This window comes from Cryptomeria japonica, chromosome 5, assembly GCF_030272615.1.
Source record: "Cryptomeria japonica chromosome 5, Sugi_1.0, whole genome shotgun sequence".
NCBI lineage: Eukaryota > Viridiplantae > Streptophyta > Pinopsida > Cupressales > Cupressaceae > Cryptomeria > Cryptomeria japonica.
The window spans coordinates 739,084,018-739,093,176 of NC_081409.1; positions in this window are offsets into that span (position 1 = coordinate 739,084,018).

A 9,159-nucleotide genomic window follows, 5' to 3' on the forward strand; every position below is an offset into this window, starting at 1 on the left:
AAATGTAAAGGAAGACCTAAAGGGGCCAAAAACAAGGGTCTATTGAATAATAAGAAGATGGGAGAGTAGAATGGTCTCCCAAGTAGTAAGTTTTAACTATCTTGTTCCCCATGAAGTGCATATCTTGGAATGTTACAGGTTTGAAGACACCAGACAAAAAATAGGTTGTTAAAAGGTTCCTTGACTCTCATAGGGGCAGATATTTTGTAATGCTACAGGAGATGAAAGCTGTCAACTTCACTCTTGAGGTCACTCTTGACTTCATTTAGAAAGATGCTATCAAAATATGCACAGACCACTCTCGAGGTAAGGGTGGGGTTGGCCTACTTATTAATCCTGAATGGACTAATCACATAACTAACAGAGGGACCTCCCCTTGTAATAGAGCCATCTAGATTTCTTTTGACCTAAAAGGCACTCTTTTTGGAATTTGTTCTATATATGCTCCAAATGATTACAAGGATAGGATTACTCTCTCGACTTGGTTAGGGACCCTTCCTCATATAACCTAGATCATTGCTGGAGACTTTAATATGATTGAGAACAAGGATGATAAAATTGGGGGAATTCCATTTTAATGAAAGAGCTCTAAAAAGTTACATTGGGATAGAATGAAACACCAAAAATTGCTATTTGATCCTTTGGAGGGTACTAAAAATGATACTTCTGGCTTATGGTACACCTAGTACAACTACCAAAAGGGTGATAATAGGATTTATTCTACACTTGTTCGCTTCTATGCCAACAAAGATTATTTTTCCTTTTCGCCGAATGATTATGGTTATACTGGGGCTGTGTGTCCGATTACTTTATCTGATCACCATCCCATAGTTTCTTACCTTAGCATTAGGAATTCCTTGGCTAATTACAACTATTTCAAAAATTAGACAGTTAAAAATACATTTCTTAAATCAGAAACCATTTCTGAATCAATTTAGCGGGCTTCTTGCAACCATGTAGAAGAGAGAATCAATTTATAATTACTATTTATAATTATAAATAATAAAATAATATTGTCCAAATGAAAGCCAAGGACTACAGGTTTTTAGAAATTTTTCTATCTAATCATCTACATAAAGTTGAACAGGATGTTCAAGGAAACCCCTCATTCATTTACCTTATCTGAGTTTCCCAAGCTCGTGATGCCCTTAAGAAGCATCAACAGGTTAAAATCTGGTGGGCCATGATTAGGGCTCGAAGCCAATGGCTGAAATTTGGGGATAAAGGATCAAAGTTCTTTTTCAACTTGCTCAAATAGAAACAAATTGAAGAAAAACTTGGCAGAGTTGTTGTGGATAACGAAGAAATTGTTTACCTGAATAATATTAGAGATGCTTTTGAGATGTTTTATAAATCCCTCTTCACCTTGGAGGATAAGGACTCGACCAGAGACATGAGACATAAATGTAGATCTATCATCCCTTGTAGAATCTCTGAACAAGACTCCCTCGTCCTTAAATAAAAAGTTTCTCTAGAAGAGATTAAATCTGCAATCAAAGCCCTTAAAAATGACAAAACTTTCGGTCCAAATGGAATCCCTATTGAGTTTTATAAAGCCAACCTTGATTGGATTGTTAAGGACCTACATGACATATACTCTGAAGCCTTTGACTCTGGTACTCTTGGCCAATCCATTAATAAAGGCATTATTAAACTTATTCCCAAGGATGGTGAGCAGGCCCTCATTAAAAATTGGAGGCCCATCACCCTTCTGAATGTCTCCTACAAAATTCTTGCTAAAACCTTGCCCCACCGCCTTGAGAAAATCCTTCCTAAGTTCATATGCCCTACCCAAACTAGATTCAATAAAGGGAGATACATCCTTGAAAACCTTATAACTATTTGGAAGGCCATGGAATGGTCTAAAACTTCTGGACAAGACTCTGCTATGTTCTTGTTAGACTTTGAGAAAGCCTATGATAGAGTTGAGTGGGAATTCATCATTATGATTCTTGATGCCTTTGGTTTCCTTGTTGAGTTTTGTAAATATGTCAGAGTCATTCTTAAAGATGCCTCTTCCCACATTGAAATCAATGGGACTCTTTCCCAACCTATTAAGCTTACTAGATCCACTAGGCAAGGTTGTCCCATTGCCCCTGCCCTGTTTGTTATTGCCTCAAATGCCTTATTCTATCTATTATGAGATGACTCCCTCTCACTGAGTGTCCATTGTGTTAGGCTTCCTGATGACTCCAATCTGCTTAACATCCAGTTTGCGGATGACACCTCGCTCTTCGTTGAGCTTACTAACCAAAACATTGATTCTCTCAACCAAAACCTTGTGATCTTTGGTGAGATATCTGGAGTACATATATCCCAATCCAAATCCATATTACTTGGTTGGAAAGATGAGCCCCCTTAATTGTTTAAACAATTTGATTATCAATGGGGAGGCCCCAACAAAATTGTTCGGTACCTTGGTATACCCTTCTCCATTTCCCCCTCCCTTAAGGATATGTGGCTTTGGGTGAGGGAAAAGATCAATAAAAAACTCAATAGGTGGAATAATAGACACCTCTCCTTGGCTGGTAGATTAAAGGTCTACCAAAAAATTCTCTCCTCTTATAGTATCTACTACTCCTCAGCTTGGATGTTTAGTAATTATCAAATCCTTGACTTAAAAAAGGATGTTAGACAGTTCCTCTGGTCTGATGGAAAAGGAAATAAAAAATTGCATGTTGTTAAGTGGAAGTGGTGTCACATTGACAAAAAGCTTGGTGGCCTTGGTTTGAAAGATCTTAAAATCCAAGGCATTTCCCTCGCTATGAAATGGATATTCCATGCATTGGAGGGACAGGAACCTTCAAAGATCCTAGTTAGAAACAATATTCAGAATGCGATTCCTAATAAAGCTAAGTCATGGAAGGGTCTTCTCTTTAGTGACCTTGTGGCTGACACCTTCCCTATCTTGGTTGAAGGTACTTGTGTCTTCAAATCTATCTGGAAAGCATGGGAGCATGTTAGGAGGCTTATTGTTAATACTAATGTTAACAACAATAATTTCTTGCATGGGGAAAGGTCAATTTGGTGGACCCTCTACCATACTTCCAAACCTATGACGCTTACTCAAGGATGTTCTACCAAGCTTTGGGCTAGCAAAGGCATAAAATACCCTATGAACATTCTTGAATGCAATGACTTAATAAGTTGGGAGGACCTCAACTCTAAATTTTATCTTCCTGCTTCCCAAAAATGAACCTATAACATAATCAAAAGCGTTTGTGCTTTCCTCTACTTGCCTATTATTTCCCATGTGGATCCTCACAAGTTTATTTCCTTCAAGTGAAAGGATGACTCTCCCATTACTAAATTCAAGGCCCGCTCTATATACAATTTACTCACCTATGATGACTTCGTTGTTAAACAAGCTAATCTGAACTAGTACTCTAATTTGAACGAATCTTCCTGGCATAAAATTTTTGGTAGACTGTGGAAGAGCCCTATCCCTCCCAAAATCCAATGCTTCAAATGGAAACTTATCTTAGATAGACTTCCAACTAAGGAGGTTACCAAGAGTATTGAACTTTTCTCTATCTATAGAGTCCTCGAGACTAGTAGACACATTTTTTATTGCTCTGTGGCTAAAGAGGTCTAGTTACTTTTTGGTACATACGTTCCTCTGACTATGGATGTTTTAGATATTATTTATGGTACTATCCATGGGCTCAAAAACTATGCTAATTTATTTTGGCTTATTCTCTCAGCGCATACTCTATGGTATATTTGGAAAATTAGAAATGAAGAAAAATTCTAGGGTAATGACAAAATCTTTACTGAGTCTTTCCGTAGGCTCACTTTTTATAATATTGTTGTGCAGATTTGTTTTACTATGAATGTTGAAAGGAAAAAGCTCCTTTGATTCCTTAGAGATGGCTACGACACTATGTTCATTTACGAGATGAAGGATGCGTACAAATGGAGAAGGATTGCAGAGAACCAAACTGCCTTTGAACATGCCCTTTCCAAGCTACTAGAAGAGATAAAGAGCAACAGAGGACCCTCCTATGCTCATGTGGAGATGTTGTTGCACCTTCAGGTCTACAAGAAGATCATCTAGATGGAGGGAGCACAAGGTTGGACTACATGGGTAGAGTCTCATGATGAGATCCTTCAATAAGCTATTTTTGCTACAACACTATATCTTTTCTAATTATGTATGATACCTATGGATATTTGTGCTATAGCCCAGGTAGGCATGTGATGTAACTATTTTGGCTCGGGCTTAACACTCTGAATCTCTTTTTTGGTTGAGGCCTAGCCTCCCCAGATGTACTCTTTGCTTTAACTAACGATTATTAATACAAAAAAAAAAATTGTTAAAAAATAATTATATTATATAAAGTTATATATTTAATCATGTGGTGTTTTGTATACTGTCATTGACCTTGGATAGTTTAATATTACCTAAGTACAACAAAGACCATATAAATGTTCAACACCATTAAATCTTTAACCGTTTTTATCAATTGTTTGTGTTTTTTGCAGGAGTGAGCCTAAAGTTGCTTTTGCCCTTTAAGGCCAAGTTCGAAGAGAAATTAGGCAAGTGTATGGTCTTTAAATATAATAACATCAAATGGAAAATCCACATACCTAACATTCTATCTCCGCACATTTTAACACTCTGTATATGAATGTAGAGCATACAAGGGCTTTTTTTTCAATTTTTTTTTTGCGTGTATATATGTATGATTTTAAAATTTTGAATTCTTATTATAGGCTGTTTTAATAATAATAATAATAATTTATTATAAAAATTATTTATTTATAATATTTAATGTCTTAACATAGTCATACATTATATTAATTAATTAAACATATTCCAAGAGTTGGTGGAGAGCGGTGGGAGACAAAGGAGATGGAGATGATGGCAATGAGGATGACCACATTGAACGCAATGGTCTAAGTGCCTCTATAGTAGAGAATTCTATTGAGGGGCATTCTGAGGTCTCGGTGGCAATTTGGCCTCATTTTGTCTTTGCTTTCCTTTGTGTTTGGCCTTCTCTATTCTGCTCCCTTTCAATTTTGGGAGATTTTTGTTTGTAGGTTGCCATTGTTTTGTTTGGGACCTTGGGTGTTTTGTAGCTTTGTTTGGTTGCCTTTTTTTTTTCCCTAGTGTGTTTGGCTTTCTGGATTGCCCATGTTTCCCTTGTTTTGGAGTGTGGGATGGGTACTCCCTATTTGGACAGTTTCCCTTGTTCTTTGGGTTGGGTTGTGTAGTTCCTTTGCCTGCTTTGCTTGGGCCTTTGGGGCTAGTTCGTGGGGTTAGTTTTTGTACCCTGTCCTTGTTCCTGCCTTCTTTACACCTTGCCCTTTTATCTCCACTTTTTCTTTCTCTCTAGTTCCCCTATCAATTGTTGGTTCTGGGCTTGGGGGTGGTTTTGTCTTGGTGAGATGTAGTGTTTTGGTGGGTGTCTATTTGGAGATGGATTTTTCTATAGCTTTCTCCTCTGATCCTAGTCCTATTGAGGTGGGTGGTCTTCTAGAAGATTTGGTGGGGTTTATTTTCAAGAGTGTTCTTCCTAATGGCTTCTGCTTGAATATTCTATTGTGTCTTCTATCTAGAGGGCCTATTGAGGTGGTCCAAGAAGGTGGATTTTTTGTGGTTCCTTCTCGGTCAAGGTTGGGCTCCCCTCCAGTCCTTACCCTTTTTTGACCATTTATGTTGGTAGTTCATGGGCTACATTGGCTACACTTTTCCTTGTGGATAAAGGTGCTCTTCTTGGTATTGGATGTCATCTAGCAATTATGGGTTGGCTTTGGATATGTGTTGAGGGTTGGTTACCCTGCATGTAATTAACTAGAGAGGGCTCCTCATCCAATGTATCTACTTTCACAATGATCTCTGGCTTCCTTTGGAGGGAATTTTTATTCTCTTAGGTCTCTACATATGCCCCCTGCTCCCCTTAGGTTCTTCTTTGCTCATGGTTGCTAGAGGATGCCTCTACAATCAAGTTCTTTCCTTTAGGGCTTTTGGTTCTTAGTGGTGCTACTAACAATAGATCTATTGAGGTGGCCCATCTTGTTTTGTTTGTATTTTTTTCTACTAGTCTAAGGTTTATGGAGGCCTTTCAATACCCTTTGAATTTCTTTGTGCTAGCCCATACTTTCATGCTTAGAGTTTTATTATAATGGCTAGGTGATTATATTACCACAAGGTTTATAGGTGTCTTCATATTTTTGTGGACTCCTACCTTGTTTGAGTTTGTCTCCATACAAGGTGATCCTTTTGGAAAAAGGTTGCAAAAATGCTTCAAAATCTAACAGTTGTTATCTGCTCCTTTGGCTGCTTTAGCTCTAGTATAATGTCTTTTTTTAAGAGGATGATTTCTCTATTTTCTTGTCTATTCTATTTCCAATATAAGGCTTTTTGTTTGGATGATGGTTCGGGTTTCTTGCCTAACCTCTATGTTATGGTTATGTAGTCTTGTGGTCTTGAAACACTTGTTCCCACTAGGTCATTGATCCAATCAAAATATCCCTCTAAAAGGGTTTGTTGGTTTATTGTTCTAGCTATAGCCTCTTTTCAAAAGGTCTGTCCATTTTTTGGTCTTTGTGGTCTTGGTGGTTTCACTGCTTGTGAGTTCCCCCTTCTATGCACCTTGTGGTAGTTTTGTAATGGTTTGGCCCTCTCCCAGTTTTATCTAATCAAAACATAGTGACATATTATTTAAAAACATAATTTTTTAATTATTACTATTTGAGCTTGAGTAAGATGAAAAGAAATTTTAAATCTAAAAATTCTTATAGAGCATGTTCTACTATATTTCTCAGCATCACAATTATTTTTCTTATCTTAAATATCATTATGTTCCTAGATAAGATCACATCTCTAGAAAGGATGCTATTGTGTTCATGCCCCAAAAAATTAGTTTCTCAAGTTATTGTTGTCTCAAGTCTATAATTCAAAATCCAACTTCAAATTTTATATATTTGTCCTTTATCACAAATCTGCAATCTAAATTCATATTATATCAAAGTAAAGCCACAAAAAATGTTGACTCTTCTTACTTATATTCTAACACATGTTTAATTTTAGTTTCAATGACTCACTTTCTATGCATCTTCTTTCTATTGGTTAACTAATTGATTTGACATTTTTATTGCATATATTATTTATCTTATATGTTAGCTTAAAAAATAATAACATTGTGTAAGCAAGTCTTTCTTTTCTTTTAGATTAGAAAACCAAGATATAAAAAAATTTCTTCTATCCCTTAATCAACTTCTTCCATCTCATCTTCACTTTTCTTCTACTTAATTCTTCCTCCTATCTTCATAATCTTTGAAAAAGAAACATTCTCCAATCATATCGAATCTTTTTTGAGAATATTTTCATGTAATTGATGATTCATTTAGTAGTGATAATTTTGGTATGATAAAAGAAGCCCTTGATAATTTCATTTGAACAAAATCTCCTTCTATGACTCCATGAACATCTGTTTGTCAAAGATTATGTTGGCATTATACACTCTAATGAGAATTGATGGTGTTGTCATTGATGGCAACCTTGTCGAATTCATCTGGTAAACCACCGACAGGCACTGGCATATACATCATCTCACCAACATGATCCAACGAAGTGAGGCAACCATGAATGATAGCAACATATTCATGCAGAGTTTAAACTTGGTTTTGGATGATATATTTCAGATTGTAACCAACCGGTTACAAACCTTAAGGTAAAATTTTGCACTTGTGTGACAATTTTTGACAACCTTTGTCATTGATGTCAAAGGGGGAGTAGTGGACAGAGAAAAATGGCTATTTAGAGGAGATCATCTACTCTGAGGGAGCACATATTTTCTAGTAAATTTTTGGACTTCACTTTTTGGAACACTTTTGGATTTTTCTCATGAGTGCTTCCATCAATGCTAAAGGGGGAGATTGTTGGCATTATACACTCTAATGAGAATTGATGGTGTTGTCATTAATGGCAACCTTGTGGAATTTATCTGGTAAACCACTAGCAGGCATCGACACCAGTAGACACTTCACCGACAACGACAACAATGTATATTGGCACCCCAACTGACATGAATAAACTTTTGTTTATTGTATTTAATTAAAATTGTCTTTTGTAAAGACGACATGGCATATTGTAATAGACTCATATATATGTATGATATCTTATAGGTCATTTTGTGTGTGAGAGAAAAATTAGAAGAAGGAAGATTATGCGAAAAGAGAATATATGGATGATATTTTGGTATAGTTGAGAATGAAGGTTTTGGTAATAGTATGAGCTTAAACCAGTATCGAACCTAGCATAGTTGATGCTGATTTGAAGCAGTACATTGTATTGGATTTTCATAATCCATTTTGTAAATCAATGAAACTTCTATTTTGTCATTGAGCAGTGAGCTCTAGGTAGTTGGCCTTCCTACATGTGCATGCCCCTCATTGTAAGTCATATTTATTCATTGGCTAGTGAGTGAAATTGTGGGTCACAAATCCCACCGAGGTTTTTCCCACACTAAGTTTCCTTGTTAAACATCTTGTGTTATGGTGTGTTTTCATGATGTCTTTATTGTTCATGCTTACTGCATTAATTCTTATTTACCGTACACGTATTTGGGATGCAAATTTTTTAATAAGTTGAAATTTTTTATCAACCAGTTAGATACTGATTCACACCCACCCACCCCCCCCTCTCAGTATCTTTGGGACTATCGTTAATCCTAATAGATTAATCAACTTGATTCATATTCTTGGTTTTACAAATAAACTTGCAAAACAAAAAATTATTGTGTGTATCTTGGACCTAATTTTTGTCAACTATAATCGAAACCTGTAATTATCATTTGAGGTGTTAAAAACCCATCTTAGCTCCTTGGTTACATTCTAAATTTTATAGAAATATGACTCAAAATAATTAAATTAATTCAAATGTATCACAACTGCCTCATTATCATATGATCACTCATACATAAAATACCCACAACAACAAGCAAAGAAAAGAACCATCACCATTTATACTTTAATTCCTCCTTCATAACCCTTTGTTCCCCCCTATCTTTATATTACACACCATGTTGGTAAGGATTATGATCTTAATGAGAAGCTTCATGCTACTTTGACTAAGATCTCCCTTTGGGAATCAATTCAAACTTCACCTACATACCACAAGATGCTCCAAGAGGCTCTACAAAAGATAGTTGT